The 17,604-nt window shown below is 37.5% G+C and overlaps 1 protein-coding gene across 6 annotated transcripts in view; it reads left to right on the top strand.

Annotated features, from left to right (window-relative positions):
- The window catches only part of NSRP1 (nuclear speckle splicing regulatory protein 1), a 62,597-nt gene that overhangs the window by 18,317 nt on the left and 26,676 nt on the right, over positions 1-17,604 (top strand). Inside the window, exon 1 of one of the 6 annotated variants that reach the window (XM_007123576.4) lies at positions 12,530-12,763. The exons of the other annotated variants lie outside the window; for them this stretch is intronic. The gene's annotated coding sequence lies outside the window, so the exon portion shown is untranslated. Of the gene's footprint in view, positions 1-12,529; positions 12,764-17,604 lie in introns of those variants that run through there. 6 annotated transcript variants of the gene reach the window in all.

Below are 17,604 nucleotides of genomic sequence, written 5' to 3'. Positions count from 1 at the left end.
CCATGGCTCACGGGCCCAGCCGCTCCGCGGCACGTGGGATCATCCCGGACCAGGGCACTAACCCGCATCCCCTGCATCAGCAGGCGGACTCTCAACCACTGCGCCACCAGGGAAGCCCAACTATTTTTTTAATAATAGCTATTCTCATGGTAGTGAACTAATATCTCATTGTGTTTTTGATTGCATTTCCCTGATAACGTATGTTGTTGAGCATTTTTTCATATGCTTATCGGTCATTTTTAGATCTATTTTAGAGAAATGTCTGTTCAAGTCCTTTGCCCATTATTAAATTGGGTAGTTCAGGGGGTTATTTTGTTGTTAAGTTGTAGGAGTTTATTCTGGTTTTCAATCCCTTATCAGATATATGACTTGTGAATATTTTCTTCTATTCCATGGGTTGCTTTCTCACTTTGTTGATAGTGTCCTTTGATACACAAAAATTTTAAATTTTGTTGAAGCCCAGTTTATCACATTTTCTTTTGTTGTCTGTGCTTTTGGTGTCATATCCAGTAAATCATTGCCAAATCCAGTGTCATGAAGCTTTTCCCCTGTTTTCTTCCAAGAGTCTCTACTCTTAGGTACAGGTCTTTGGTACATTTTTAGTTAATTTTTGTGTATGTTATAAGGTAAGTATTTGCTCTTAAGTCACACTGACCTAGTTTTCTTGTTCTGTTCTTACCTGGTGTTCGTGTAGCTTTCCATCTTTTTTTCTTTTCTAGAGCAGTGGCTCTCCAGTTGTAATATGGAGGCCCCTAGATGTCCTCAAGATCTTTAATGAAGTCTGCAAAGTCAAAACTATTTTCATCACAATACTAAGACATTTGCCTTTTTTACTCTCATTTTCTTACACATGTACAGTGGAGTTTCCTGGATACTGCAGTACATGTGAATTGCAGCAAATTGAACACAGAGCAGTATGAGAAAACCCAACAATCTTCTGCTAAATAGACTTGTAAAAATGTAAAACACCGCCACTCTTCTTACTAAAGTTTTTTGGTAAAGTACAGTTTTTTTTCATAAGACTGTAGTTAGTATGAAATGAGTTTATTGCTGTTTTTCAATGAATTAATAAGTATTTAAAATTTTCTGTTTTACTTTCTAATGTGGTAAATATTGATAGGTATAACTCATATAAACAAAAGCTCTTTGGGTCCTAAATAATTTTGAGTGTAAAAGTTTCCTGAGACCAAAACATCTTAGAGCCTCTGCTTTAGAACATTTAACAGAGAAAATATGTTCCTTTAAAATATTTCAAAATGCACAGTGATATTTTGCATTTGGTCCTTGACTATTACAATTTCTTCCTTTTTAAAATCTGTTCCAGTTTCTACATTTTCAGCTAATTTTGGTTATTTGTATTTTCCTAAGTAGTCATTCATTTTTCTAGGGATTCAAGTTATATTTGTAGAGCATTTTAATAATAGTTAAAATGCTTTCTAAAAATCTCTTCTGCATTTGTAATTATGTCTCTCTTTTTTCCCTGATGTTGTTTATTTGCTATTTCTCTCCTTTTTTCTTGATCATACCTGGCAAAAGTTTACCTATTATATTACCTTTTCAAAGCATTAGCTTTTTGATTATTGGTCATCCAACTATCTTTTAGTTCTATTTTTTTACTTTGTTCTCTGTTATTTCCATATACTCTTTCTTTGTTCTTAGTCTGTTTTCTATTACATTCTTCAATTGAACATCTTTTTTGTCTCCTAAGAAATTTATTAATGGCTGTAAATTTTTCCATAGTCCAGCTTTTCATGCCATAGGCTTTGTTATTTGCCTACCTCATGCTATATTTTTTTTAAAGTAGTTCATAATTTTTGTTTTGATTCTCTTTTTTTAATGAAGGAATCATTTAGAATTGTGTTTTTAATTTCCAGGTATCTGGTCTTTTCCTTCCCATTTGCTATTATTAATCCTAGTGCATTTTGCCTGTGAACATGGTCCATGTGACTTCTGCTCTTTGTAATTTCTTGACATTTTCTTAATGGCTCAATGCAGATTTTGTGACTGATCCATGTATATTTGAAATGAAAATTTTTTCTGTTTTCTTTAAAGTACTACACATACTTGTACTATAATAAACATTTATGTACATATGTATGAATATATATTCATGTTTGTATGTATATTTATGCATTCATTTATTTAATAGACACAAGCAAGTTGGCTGTCTGTCATGACAGTCTTTAACATTTTTTAAGTGTGACTACCTTTAGGTGGGGCTTGTACTCTTTGGTTAGCTATAGTTTCTGCCAGTCCCTATTGATGACTATAGGATGCATCTCTCTGGCCCGGGAATGAGTTTACATTCTTTGTCCAAACTTAACTGCATTGTTCAAGTCTATACCCTTTCTCACTTGGTATCTATTTGATTTTTCTCTGAGTATGGTATGGTAGTTTTCCACTATGGTTACAGTTTGTTGATTTCTCTTTTTAAATACATTTTATTTTTATATGTTTGGAACTATGTTAATTATGTAAAGATTCATTAATATCTCCATGGGTTTTTCCGTTTTTGCCTTGACTTAAGATTTCTTTAAATTAATTTTGCTGTTGTATTTTTTAGGGTGTCCATGCTGTGTCTCTCTTCATCTCTTCATTTTCAGCTTTACTGAATTCATCCATTCATTTGTTACCTTTTTTTTAATCTCTTGGATAGAGCTGTGTTTTGTTCTTGTCTTTTAAATAGGTGATTATGATGTTTGGACTTATTCCTGTCATTTTATATCTGTTTACCATGCTTTCTTATTAATCTTATATATTTCTTGTTTTTTCTTCTGTTTGTTGGATTAAGTTTTTATTGCTGTGGTGATGGTGGTTGTTCCATTTTACCCTTCTCTTTGGGAGCTTTACATTCTGTTATTTTAATGTTTACCCTTAAAATTTCAGCACAATAATTAAACTTAAATTATTCTAATGGTGTTTAGAATAGAATATTCACATCCTCTCTTGGACAAGTCAAGAACCTTAGCAATTTGTGTTTTTTTGTTTTTTTGTTTTTTTTTGTTTGCGGTACGCAGGCCTCTCACTGTTGTGGCCTCTCCCGTTGTGGAGCACAGGCTCCGGACGCGTGGGCTCAGCGGCCACGGCTCAGGGGCCCAACCGCTCCGCAGCATGTGGGATCTTCCCGGACCGGGGCACAAACCCGTGTCCCCTGCATCGGCAGGCGGACTTTCAACCACTGCGCCACCAGGGAAGCCCAGCAATTTGTTTTTAATTTATTTAATTTATTTTATTTTTGGCTGCATTGGGTCTTCGTTGCTGTGCACAGGCTTTCTCTAGTTGCCACAAGCGGGGGCTACTCTTCATTGCGGTGCGCAGGCTTCTCATTGTGGTGGCTTCTGTTGTTGGGGAGCATGGGCTCTAGGCACACGGGCTTCAGTAGTTGTGGCACATGGGCTCAGTAGTTGTGGCTCTCGGGCTCTAGAGCTCAGGCTCAGTAGTTGTAGCATACGGGCTTAGTGCTCCACGGCATGTGGGATCCTCTCAGACCAGGGATCGAATCCATGTCCCCTGCATTGGCAGGCGGATTCTTAACCACTGTGCCACCGGGGTAGTCCAAGCGGTGGCTTCTCTTGTTGCGGAGCATGGGCTCTAGGCACACGGGCTTCAGTAGTTGTGGCATGCGGGCTCAGTAGTTGTGGCATGTAGGCTCAGTAGTTGTGGCACGCAGGCTCTAGAGCACAGGCTCAGTAGCTGTGGCGCACGGGCTTAGTTGATCCGCAGCATGTGGGATCTTCCCAGACCAGGGCTCGAACCTGTGTCCCCTGCATTGGCAGGCAGATTCTTAACCACTGTGCCACCAGGGAAGCCCAGAATTTTTTTACTTCCTTCCATTTTTCTCTTTTTTCCTCTTTCTCTGTTACCTTATGCTGATTACATTTGAGATTTTAGTTGCATGTATTTTTTTTAACAGTACATGCATTGTTGATTTCTGCATCCTGCTTCTTTGTTTGTACTTCCATTAGTATTTTCTCAAGTAATTCTTTTAGAGAGTATCTGTGGGTGATAATCTTTGAATCCTTGCAGATCTCCAGATGTCTTTATTTTGCCTTCACTCTTGAAAGATAGTTTGGCTACATACAGAATTCCAAGTTCAAAATTACTTTCCTTCAGAACTTTAAAGTAACACTTTGTTTTCCTTTTATATCCACTATTTCCAAGTGAAGGCACCTGATACCAGTCTGATTCTTTGTAAGTAATTTTCACTCCCAGCTTCCTTCTTAGGTGTTAGGATTTTTCTCTTTATCCTTGGTATTATAAAAATTTCACCAGGCTAACTCAAGCTCTTACGTTCACTATTCTCAATTAAGGGCAGAAATGAATCTTTTTATTTACCTTTTCCAAGAAAGGCAGCATGTAAGGATCACCTGCATTGCTGCTTCTAATGCAAAAACCCAAGTTAATTTATCTTTGTCGTCTTCTGCTCTTTGTATCCCTTACCTCAGAACATGTAGTGCCCTTGGAACCATTCCCATCTTTTCTACCATTCAGCCTCTGGGCAGTTTGGTTTCTAGTCTTCTATCTTCCTCAAGTTTCCAGTCTATTGAAAGCACCCTTTCTTGTTTTCCAGCATAATTATGGATTTCTTTTCTGTCATTCTAAGGGTTTGGAAGAGGAGGAGGCTGCAGCATGTTTTGTTTTGTTTTTTAACATCTTTATTGGAGCGCAGCATGTATTAATTTGCCAACTTAAACCAGAAACTTTGCATTGCTTTCCTAGCTCTGAGATCTTGAGCAGATTGTTTAATCTTTTTAGTTTTAGTTCCACATTAAAGAAAATCTCTATAATATCTAAACGTTTATTTTAAGGATTAGAGGTACCTTAAGTGCCTAATACAGTGTGTGGCACAGAATAGAAGTATAATAAATGGTAGCTATATTGCTACAGTAAAAATATCTTCTTTGTGTAGAATAACTGTCATCATTAATCATTAGTCATCTGAAAGTTACTTGTGCTGTCTCCATTGCACTTTGTATTAGACTCATATTTGGTAGCCTGGCTTTTTTGTGACTTTTTAATAGAATCTTGATCTTCATTTTGGGTTGTGACCATTAGCTAAGAACCATTATGTTAGAAAATTTTTCTATAAAGAAGGCAGTAATAACCATAATTATATTTTTGCATTATTATTGTTTTATTTGGTTTCTATACAATCTCAATGCACCCCTTTTAGTCATCATTTTTAACTGACAATTTCTAATTAGATGATGGTAAAAGCCTTACTTCTAAATTTGCTGTTAAATAACAAAATTAGCTTTCTGTTTTCTAAAACCATACACATCTTTCTCATACACTGACAGGCTTTGATATTGCCTATTCTAGCTTCACCATAAAAAAACATTAAAAAAAAGTTTTTCCTTTATTTTCATGTTATGTTTCAGTGTGTGTAGTCAGACAGAAAGCAATAATCCCCCATCTCATTCTTGGATTTATCAAAAGCTGAAAATAAAATAGATCAGATCACTTTCTGAAACAAAATTACTTTATTAGTTTAGTAATAATTTGAGGTTACTTTAAAGATAAGAAGCAGCATTTGGGAGGGGATTCATTTCCTGCCTTTGGGCTTTATCTGTAAGAACTACATCTTCAATGTCAAGAGATTGTGTATTTATAACTGAACTCTAATAAAGTCTGTACCGGGGTTTACTGCACACCTGACTTTGTCATTATGATTATATATTAGGTGCCAAACTGTTGCTTGTCTTTTGAAAAAAATACATTACCAAATGTATTTCATTAAAATTTGGCCTGTGTGGGGAGGATTACAAGACCATCGACTATTGATTATAAGTGTGCTGGTTATTACCAACATGGTTAATGATGTTCCTTTGGGAAATAAGTGGAATAAAATGTAGTTGTCCTTTTATTGGTGAATTAAGCAATAATTGGAAGAGGTGTTATTATAATAAATGTTTTTACTAAATCTTATAAGATGTTTTTCTACCACTCTTTTTGACTGTGCAACATAAGATATTGAGAATCATGTTCTGAGTTTTTTTTTTTTCCCTTTAATCCATATCTGTCACTATATGTGGATATTAAAGAACTGTGTTCTTTTCCTTATGAGCAGTCCAAAATTACCCTGTTTTTTACACAACTTTTATGCTTCTCCCTTTGCTGTGTCTTGTCATCACAGAGAAATTGTCACATGAAACAGATACCATTGTTATTTCAGAGCAGCATCCTTCATGACATTTTCATCTTTGTGTTGTTGGTGCACGTGTATGTATGTCTTTCTGGAACTGTGACATCTCTGACAAGGAAAGAACTGTTAAGCATGTAGTAATGTGGTTTTTTTTAAACAATCAGAATTGTTAGTCATACTTCTCATTTCAGGGCACACTCACATTATCAGCCTGCACAAGACTCTTATTTTATTTATCAGTTTTCCTCTTCATCCCGTCTCCCATTCCCTTTTAAACATACTGTGATATGTTTGATATATATGCTTGAATGTGTATGTATGCTTTTGTATTGTGTTGTTTTGAGTGTGTATTTTTTTTTTGGCCACGCCCTCAGTTCTCTGACCAGGGATTTAGCCCAGGCCACGACAGTGAAAGCCCAGAATCCTAACCAGTAGACCACCAGGGAGCTCCCGAGTGTGTATATTTTACATATATATGAACTTCACTGTATTATAGATCTCATTTTTTTCAATTAATACTACATTATATTGTATATACCTAGTTGATTCTAACTATAGCATATTACATGCACCATATTTTATCCCATTACCCCAGAGATAAACATTTAAGTTATCCTCAGTTCCCTATCACAGCACTATAAAAAACATTCTTGTACATGTCCCAGTAAAAGCCAAATAGAAACCAGAGGGTTTCTTTGGATTTCTGGATCAGAGAGTATATAGATACATTATTTCACTAAGTACTGGCAAATTGCTTTCTGGAATGACTATACCAATTTGCATTCCATTGGTGGTCTCTATTTCTTCATCTTGTTAACACTTAATAATTTTTCCCATTCTTCATTGTTCTACTTTGCACTTCATTGATTGTTAATTATTAGGCATTTCTTCTTTTCTGTAAATTTCTCATTCATATCCACTACCCTCCTTTCTGTTGTATTTCCTATCTTTTTTTATGGTATGTAATTTGGATAGTAATCCATTGTTGGTTTTAGACATTGAAAATCTCTCAGTCTGTTACTTTTTTTGTGGTCCCTATGGTGAGGATTGCTAATAATACACATAAATCTATCCTTCCCTAATGCAGTGACAGAGTTTAAGCTGGGCACATAGCTGCTCAGTTAGGGGTTGTGTTTTCTACTTTATCATTAGCTAATTGAGACCACATGACTAATTTTGCCAATCAAACATGGACAAAAGTAGTATGTGCGCTCTTACCTCAACGTGGACTTCTTTTCTACCTTGTCATAAGTTGGAATATGTATAGGTTTATTATTTCAGGTCATGACCCAACTTTCTCTATACTCTTGTGATAGCTGGAAAGAGCTTGGGCTTCTGAATGACCATATGAAACAGAGAGCTGTCTTGCCAAACTGAACTGTCCCCTTGGTGGAACAGTAATCTAGAGAGAAACTTAATTAGCAGTATTTGAGAGCTAATTTGTTATTGTAACTTAAAGTTGACTATAATATAGTGTCCTTTATAGAGCATAAATTCTCTCTCTTTAATATAGTCAAGTCAGTTATTCCTATATGGTTTGTGCTTAAGAGGTCTTGTTTAAGAAGATCTTCACCACCCTGAGGGTACCAAGATATTCTCCTATCTTCTATCAGGTATATAATACTTTTTTTTTTTTTTTTTTTTTTTTTTTTTTGCGGTACGCGGGCCTCTCACTGTTGTGGCCTCTCCCGTTGTGGAGCACAGGCTCCGGACGCGCAGGCTCAGCGGCCATGGCTCACGGGCCCAGCCACTCCGAAGCACGTGGCATCTTCCCGGCCCGGGGCACAAACCCGTGTCCCCTGCATCGGCAGGTGGACTCTCAGCCACTGCGCCACCAGGGAAGCCCAGTACTTTTTATATATAGCTCTTTAATCCATCTTGAATTCACTCTTTATATATGTTGTGAGGTAGGGATCCAACATTATTTTTCTTAAAATGGACCAGTTCTCCCAGTACCATCTATAGACAGTGTGTGCTTTACCTCCTGATTTGTGGGTCATCTTTATCATGTCAAGTTCCCATATATTCATGAATCTGCTGCTAATCTCTCATTTTATTACAGTTTTTTTTATTATTGTGGCTTAGTAGTAAATCTTACTATCTAGTAAGCTGAGTCCTTTATTTTACACCTCTCTTACAAACTTGATTAAACTGTTTTTAGGCAATTTAGAGTTTGTAAAATTCCTTAAAAATTAAAACTCCAATTTGTATTGGAATTGCCTTGGATTTATAGTTTAGTCTTTAGGAACTACCCATAAATGTGGTATAGTTCTCCATTCATTTAGACTTTTTTTTTTTTTTTTTTTTTGCGGCACGCGGGCCTCTGCTGTGGCTTCTCCCGCTGCGGAGCACAGGCTCCGGACGCGCAGGCTCAGCGGCCGTGACTCGTGGGCCCAGCCACTGTGACTCGCCGGCCCAGCCGCTGTGACTCGCCGGCCCAGCCGCTTCGCGGCATGTGGGATCTTCCCGGACCGGGGCACGAACCCGTATCCTCTGCATCAGCAGGCGGACTCCCAACCACTGCGCCACCAGGGAAGCCCCATTTAGACTTTTTAATGAAGTAATTTTTTATCTCATTAATGTTCTGTACCTTATCTTCAGGTTTATTCTAGATACTTCATAGTTTTAATAGCTGTTGTGAATGGTACCTTATTTTCAAGTATATTTTCCGGTTGACTGTTCCGGTGTAGAGCAATGCTGTTGATTTTGTAAATTGATTTTGTATCTGGCAGTCTTTCTAAACTCATTTACTGTAATAATTTGTCTATACCGTCTGCTTTATCTCTTCTAATCCTTATGCTTTTTTTTCCCTCTGTTTTATTATATTAGCCAAGTCTTCCAGTAGTATGTTAGACTACCTCAGTGGGCATTCTTTCTTGTCTGTATTTTAAATGAAATACTTCTGACTGTTCCTGAGTAAAGTTTTATTGGAATACAGCCTTGCCATTTACTTATTTGTTATCTGTGACTGCTTCTGTGAAACAGTGGCACAAAACTGTTTGCATGTTGCAAACAGTTGCAACAGAGGCCACATTGCCACAAGTCTAAAATATTCACCATCTGGGCCTTAAAGAGAAAATTTGCTGACTCCTACTCTAGATCTGTGCTAATATGGTAGCCACTAGTCATAGAGACTTTTAATTTTAAACTTAAATAAAATTTAAGTTTAAAATTCGGTCACTCTAGTTACATTTCACATGCACAATAGCCACATGTGACTAGTAGCTACCATATTGGGCAACAAGTATAGAACATTTGAGTTATTTCAGAAAGTTCTGTTGTATAGAGATGCTCTAGATTTTTAGTTCTGGATCATTTTGGTTATCTTTTTGCTCGTTTTTAAAGATAATATTGTTTTACTTAATCTCACAATATCATTCTTATTGGGAATAGTTCCCTTAATGTATATTTTCAGAGAGAGCCTTTATGTGGCAAATCTTCTGAGACTTTGTGTGGTTAAAATATCTTTACTTTTGATGCTAGTTTATCTGGATATAAACTTTTTGGTTTAAAGTTTTTTCCATCAACACTTTAAAATTGCTCCAACCAGTAGTTTTTTTTTTTTTTTTTTTTTGTGGTATGCGGGCCTCCCTCTGCTGTGGCCTCTCCCGTAGCGGAGCACAGGCTCCGGACACGCAGGCTCAGCGGCCATGGCCCACGAGCCCAGCCGCTCCGCGGCATGTGGGATCCTCCCAGACCGGGGCGCGAACCCGGTTCCCCTGCATCGGCAGGCGGGTGCGCAACCACTGCGCCACCAGGGAAGCCCCAACCAGTAGTTTTAAGAATTACTTACTCTTAAATCTTGTGTGGCTGATGAGGTGTCTGAGGTCATTCTGATCTTATTCCTTTATAGGTGATCTATTCTTTCTTGTTAGAAGCTTTTAGAATTTTCCTTTGTCTTTGATTTTCTTAAATTTCATTATAATGTATCGAGGTGTTGTGTATGTATATGTGTTTTATTTATTTTCTGTTTTCATTGGCATTCACAATCTGTTCAGTTTGACTTTTTTTTCTTTAATTCTTGAAAAGTCTCAGTCATTCAGATGTTTCTTTTTTTTTTTTTTTTTTTTGTAGCACGCGGGCCTCTCACTGCCGTGGCCTCTCCCCTTGCAGAGCACAGACTCCGGACGCACAGGCTCAGCAGCCACGGCTCACGGGCCCAGCCACTCCGCAGCGCGCGGGATCCTCCCGGACCGGGGCACGAACCCGCGTCCCCTGCATTGGCAGGCGGACTCGGAACCACTGCGCCACCAGGGAAGCCCCAGATGTTTCTTTGAATCTGTTTAGTTTATATGTCTTCTTTGTCTTTAATTTTTATGAATGTTGATACTTCTATCTCTCATATCTCTGTATCTTTTTAAAAAAATCTCCTTATCCCTTCTTCATATGTTCCAGGAGCATTTCTTCGCCTAATAATTCTAGCTCACTAAAACATTTTAGAACCATATCTTTTAATCCATTCACCCATCTCTTAATATTTTTATTTTAACCGTATTTTCTATACACATTATTTCAGATTGTTTCTTTTTAAAAACTGTTATTCTGCTTCATGTTGCCAGTGTCCACTCTCTTATTTCTGAGGATATGTATTATGGTCATTTAAAATTTATATTCTGTCTGGTTCATTAATCTGGTTCTTTTTAAAGTATATTATTCAGTTCTTTTGTCCTTTTTTTAATCTTCAGAAAGATTTTTATAATCCTTATACTTCTCCGATGCTGGATTATTATTTTTCTTTCATGAACATATTTTCCATTGGGATTATCAGCCACATTAATTTTGATGGTAATATGTTTGGGAGGAATGGTAAGGTCCGGAGAAAGGAAGAAGAACCTCAGGGCAGAGAGCCTATGATGTTAATCCTAGGCTTCCCTTTGCGGTATCCACCAAGTAACCATATCCCTCAGGGCACTTCCCAGTAGCTACATCAGAGTTGCTCTTTATTTGAGAACAGACTCCCATGGAAGTTTAAAGATTGGGGTGCTGCTCTGACATTACCTCAGAACAGTTGGTTGTTTTGCCTCTGGGGAGACAAAGAACATTTTTGAAAAGCTTTCTGTCATCCAACCCCTAAGTTGTATGCCCTATCCTCTTTAACTGTGGTTTGCTACTCTGCCCTCCCTTTGTCCAGACAAGTCAGCTTTTTTTCCCCAGGCATTTTTTTCCCCACAGCTTTTATATTTGTTTCTCGTGTCCAGCCTCTCTCACCTGTAGAACATCTTCAGAGAAAGAGAGCCTGGCTTAATTTCTTACCAAGAATTGGAAGCTGAGTATGACTAATTCTAAAAATTTTATATATGTGGCTTTTGATTTCATGAGTGTTTATTTATTTATTTTTACTAGTTTTGTATTTAGGGATCACATATTCTGTTGGCAGTGGTAAAGAACATAGGGAGGACCTGTGTAATGGAAGGAGACTGGTCTAGGAATATTATTAAGTGGTAATTCAGAAAGTAGATAATGGAGATTTCAATAAAAATAATATGTATATATTTTAATGGTTTTCTTGTTCAACACTTTAACCATCATTATTTGAGCATCTGATGTGTAGAAAATACTGAACTCCTGTTAGTAAATAAAAGGCTGAACAGGACAATCTCTGCTCTCAAGGAGCTTTTTATTGTACATTATGAAAGTGAATTTATAGACAGTTCAAGTTAAAACTAAAATATCTTCACTTCTGGGAGAAGTTAAAATTTCAGAAACTATTAAGGGTGTTTTGTTAGAATTAGGGCCATTTCTCATTGAGCCACCAGGAATAAAAGCCAAATGGAGCATCCAGCCTTACTTTGAGAAGAATTTTGTGTGAGCTCCTATTCTTGTGCATAGCTTTGCTGCTTTTGTTTATTCTGCAGTGTACTTGACTCTCACCACTCTCTAGCTTCACCTGTTTTTGCCTGCTTTCTGTTCCTAAAGTCAGGCTTAAACCATAGTTTGTTTATGCATTCCAGGAATGATTTGCTTTATATACTTGGACTGTGCTCTTTAGTTTGTCTCTGTCAATCTGTTCATCTGTTGCATCATAATTTGCCTTTGCTACCAGATTCCTGCCTCTGAATTTGCTCTGCACCTGTCCTCATATGTACTTGGCTTGGCATATTTTGATTCTTGGCTTTGATTTCTAAATATGCCCTCACTTCTCTTCTTCCTGAGGTTAATTCATTGAGGCTTCTTTGCATCTGGTTTTGTAAAACACCTGTCAGCTCTGTCACTGGTTCAGATCATCTCTTCCTCCTCCCCAGTATATGAGTTGTGATAACCACAGCTCATTTTATTTTAAAGTTATTGTTATTATATCATTTTTTCTATTAAAAATTACCCGCCAGGGGCTTCCTTGGTGGCGCAGTGGTTGAGAATCTGCCTGCTAATGCAGGGCACACGGGTTCGAGCCCTGGTCTGGGAAGATCCCACATGCTGCGGAGCAACTAGGCCCGTGAGCCACAACTACTGAGCCTGCGCGTCTGGAGCCTGTGCTCCACAACAAGAGAGGCCGCGATAGTGAGAGGCCCGTGCACCGCGATGAAGAGTGGCCCCTGCTTGCCACAACTAGAGAAAGCCCTTGCACAGAAGCAAAGACCCAACACAGCCATAAATAAATAAAAAAATTACCCGCCAGAGGTAAATAGTCCACAGTTTTCAGCATATGGCCTGACATTATTTTACTTTAAAAAAATACCTTTATTGAGGAATAATTGACATATACATGCACTTATTTGAAGTATACAATTTGCTAAGTTTTGACCTAAGTTTATACCTTGAAACTGCTCTGCAACAAAAGCAACGAACATCCATCGCACCCAAAAGTTTCCCCATGCCCCTTTGTAATTTCTCCTTTCTACCCCTTCTCACACCAACCCCCAGGCAGCTACTGATCTGCTTTGTATCACTATAGTTTTCATTTTGTAAAATTTATATAAATGGAATCATGCACTGTGTACTTTGGATGGGGGTGAGGGGTGTCTGGCTTCTTTCAGCATAACTATTTTGAGATTAACTCACATTGTGTTTCAGTAGTCTGTTCCTTTTTTCTTGCTGAGTAGTATTCCTTTGGATGAATATACTACAACTTGTTTGTTTATTCACTGTTGATCATTTGGATTGTTTCCAGTTTTTGGCTATTACAGGTAAAATGGCTATGAACATTTGTGTACAAGTCTTTGTATAGAGTTATGCTTTAATTCTCTTGGGTAAAACCTAGGCATGAAATGGTCACATGGTAGGTGTAACTTTTTAAGAAACTGCTAAATTCTGGGGACTTCCCTGGTGGTCCAGTGGTTAAGAGGCTGTGCTTCCACCGTGGGGGGTCACAGGTTCGATCCCTGGTAGGGGAACTAAGATCCCACATGCTGCGCAGTGTGGCCAAAAAAGAAAAAAGAAACTGCTAAATTCTTTTCCGAAGTTGTTGTACCACTTTACATTTCCACTATTGGTATATGAGAGTTACAATTGTTCTGCCTCCTTTGTACAGAAATACCGTTGTTTTACCTTTGAGTAAAATTTTATTCTCTTCTTAATGTTCTGCAACTTGTGTTTGCATTTAAATGTGTAATAACACCTGGAGTGTATTTTGATGTTTGTTATAAGGAGTGAGGTGTGAGGAAGGTATCAGTTTTAATTGTTTTTTTGTTGGTTTTTTTTTTTTTTTTTTTCAAAAGGATGGATAGTTGTCTCCACACCATTTATTAAATAGTCTGTCATTTTCCCACTGATTTGAAATTTGCTTTTCTAAGGAATTGTTTCAGATGAATACATTTTCAGGTTGTTTGCCTATTCAGAACCTGTATGTTTAGATATTAGAGAAAAATGTAGAACAAACCAGAAAATTCTCCATTTATGATGCAATAAGGTATTTTTAAGGAGGTAAAATTATAAGGATCGCGTCCTTTATGTGAGATGTGAGTTGTCAATGGGTGAACTATTATAATAATACTTCAAAAAATACAATTCATATCTTTTGGATAGGGAGTATAATTTTTTGTTTAAAACCATTTTAAAAACAGCTCTGGATGAAATGATCTTTCTATAACATACATATCATTCCACTTCTCATCACTATTTCTGCAGTCTCCTAGCTTAGAAACTTTAATACCATGTTTGATTCTATTTTCTACATTCCTTCCATCTATTTCCAAGTTCTTTGTCTTTTAGAATATTGCCTAGATTTACCCTTTCTGTCCATTCCCACCTACCATAGTCTTGTAAACCCTGTGCCCTGAGTCTCCTTATTAACCATATTGCATTGATTCCAGATCATTTTTCTAAATTACTTTTTCATTAGCTTAAAAAAACCTCAAATAATTCTTTTTTGTCTTTGTATCACTTTCAGAGTTCCAGCTGTTTTCATAACGTGGTCTTAGTCCAACTTTAGTTCTTAACACCCAAATAGAAGTCATTTGCTATAATCATATTGGTTTCTGCATCCTTGGTTTTTTTGTTTTGTTTTGTTCTGTTTTTTGGCATGCCACCCATCTTGCAGGATCTTAGTTCCCTGACCAGAGTTTGAACCTGGGCCCAGGCAGTGGAAGCTCAGAATCCTAATGACTGGACCGCCAGGGAATTCCTGATCTCTTCATTCTTTATTGCCATGTTTATGTCATTGTATTTCCTATTGGGGTTTCCTCTATATAATACAATCTATTTATTTATTTATTTATTTGTTTGGCTGCATTGAGTCTTAGTTGCAGCACGCAGGATCTTTGTTGTGGCATGCAGGATCTTTCATTGTGGCTCGCGGGCTCTCTAGTTGTGATGCGCAGGCTCTAGAGCGCGCGGGCTTAGTTGCCCTGTGGCATGTGGAATCTTAGTTCCCCAACCAGGGATCGAACCCACGTTCCCTGCATTGGAAGGCGGATTCTCAACCACTGAACCACCAGGGAAGTCCCCACAATCTTTTTTCACTGTTACCCATCTTTCTAACTTTGGCCTCATCCTTCTTCCTCCATTGATGATTCTTTGATTCTCTCAGACCATGATTTTCCTATCCCTGAAATCTAATACTTATAGTTTGTTTCTTCACTCACTGTTCCATCCTTGCCTTCCTCCTTGGACATATCTGGTATGTTCTTGCCTATTCTCTGTGCCTGAAAAGCTCTTCTCCAGATCTCATTGTGACTTGTTTTCTCATCTTCTACTGGTCTTGGTTCAATTGGTATGTTCTCATTGAGACCTTCCTCGAAGATCCTATTTCAAATTCAATCCACTCCTGCCTCTACTCTTCTTTGATTTATTTTTCTGCATAGAACGCAACATATCTGACATAAATTTTGTCTGTCTGTTTATTGTCTGTTCCCTTATAAGCTCATTGAGGGCAGGGGTTTTTGTTTATAATTTTTCCTCCAACACCTTGAATAGTGCCTTGCACATGGCATGTGTTCCATAAATATTTAAATGAATGAATAAATGCCATTAAGTTGGTATTGATTGCTCTTTAGTTGTATAAAAGTATTAGTTGTTTAATTGTTTCCTTAACTAAATGGTAAGTTCTTTAAAAGGTAGAGTATATTCTCAGCTCTTTCTTGGTGTTGTCATAGAATGACCTAACCAACATTAAATACTGGCTGAAGGTGTGGAATTAGAAATTTTGACCACACAAAGGCAGATGGCGCTTCCTATTCTGCAAAACTGGTCAAGATACTAAGCGTAATTAACTTTCAGTTCTGAGTAGGATCTTAAAGATGCTTTTGTTAATTAATAAATTAGAATAACTTCTGTTTACTTAATGAATCAAAATAACTTCTTGTTATTTAAAAATACGTAGTCATTATAGACCAATTAGAAAATACAGAAAAGTATGAAAGAAAAATTAAAAGTACTGTTAATCCCATCACTCGGAAGTAACCACTGTACACGTTTGGACAGCACGTCCATAATATTTTATAGTATATTTGGACCATAATTTATTCAGCTGTTTTCTTATTGTTGGACATTTCAGTTTTTTTTTTAATACTCTGGTGCTTTTATTTCAATGACATATTTCCATAATGAGGCTTCTTGGTTGAAGAATATGTATGTATATTTTAAATACTAAATAGATGAGTATCATTTTAGATGGTCATATCACATTCCATTCTATGAATAAACCATAATTTAACCATTCTGTTGTTGAATCTTAGAGTGGTTACCAGCTTTTTGATTTTACAAATTCCATTATCCCGCAAGGCATTCTTGTACACATTTGCAATTATTTCCTAGGGATGAATTCTTGAATTGCTGGATCAGAGGCTGAGCAAATTTTTAAAGCTTGTAATATCACACATAGAAAATGTGATAGTAGTGGAAAATACAACCATAAATTGAACACTTATTTATTTAACAAATACTTATGTGCCAGTCATGTTGCCAGTTTGTGAAGTTACAGAAGTGTTTAAAGATGGACAATGTCCCTGTCCTTATGAAACTTTTGGTCAATAGAGGGTACAGCTAAGTAAGATGACAACTTCAGTATAGAATGATAAGTAAAATGAGAAAATATAGATGTGTACCTAAGAGGGTACAGATATCTAACACATTCTTTGAGTCAGGGAAGATTTGCTGAAGGAGGCCAAGACTAGAAGGATAAGTCACTTATCCAAGCAGAGGGAGTTAGATACACAAAGTCCTGAAGTTGAAAGAGGACATGGTGTGTTCAAGAGAATGAAAGTAGCTAATTAAGAATGGCTCATGGGGCTTCCCTGGTGGCGCAGTGGTTGAGAGTCCGCCTGCCGATGCAGGGGATATGGGTTCGTGCCCCAGTCCGGGAAGATCCCACATGCTGCGGAGCGGCTGGGCCCATGAGCCATGGCCGCTGAGCCTGCGCGTCCAGAGCCTGTGCTCTGCAACGGGAGAAGCCACAACAGTGAGAGGCCCGCATACTGCAAAAAAAAAAAAAAGAATGGATCATAAACACTGTAGTGTATACAGAAGTCTAAATAGAATGTTGTATTTACATATATAATACATGTATAATGTTATAAACCAATGTTACCTCAATTAAAAAAAAGAATGGAGCATAAAAAGAGAGAGGAACTAATAAGAAATGAGCTTGAGGGAGTTTAAAGCAAGGCCAGGATCAACTAGGTCACATACTTCTGAGAGGTCAAATAAGATAAATATCAAAACTATGGATTAGGTTTAACAACAAAGGTTTTAGAACGATTTCAGTGGAGTGGTAGGGATAGAGGCCAGGTTGCGCTGGGGTTGAGGAATGTATGTGGATAGAGGCAACAAGGGTAGACCACTTTGGCTCTTATGGGATGCCAGGATTCTTACGGTGGCTATAGGGACGGTGGGGTCAGGGGGAAGGGAATCTTTGTTTTCATATAGGAGAGATTTGAGCATGGGTCCTGACACACAGGGTTTTTAGGTTTTGTGAGAGGGAGTTACAGGAGTTCCTATTTGATGTTTCTCTTCAAAGATGGCAATATCATAGGTGTCATTTAAAAAGGGAAAACACAAGCCATAGGGGAAAGATATTTGCAACC

The sequence above is a fragment of the Physeter macrocephalus genome, chromosome 14, assembly GCF_002837175.3.
Source record: "Physeter macrocephalus isolate SW-GA chromosome 14, ASM283717v5, whole genome shotgun sequence".
Taxonomy (NCBI): Eukaryota; Metazoa; Chordata; class Mammalia; order Artiodactyla; family Physeteridae; genus Physeter; species Physeter macrocephalus.
This window is presented reverse-complemented; position numbering and strand designations above follow the sequence as displayed.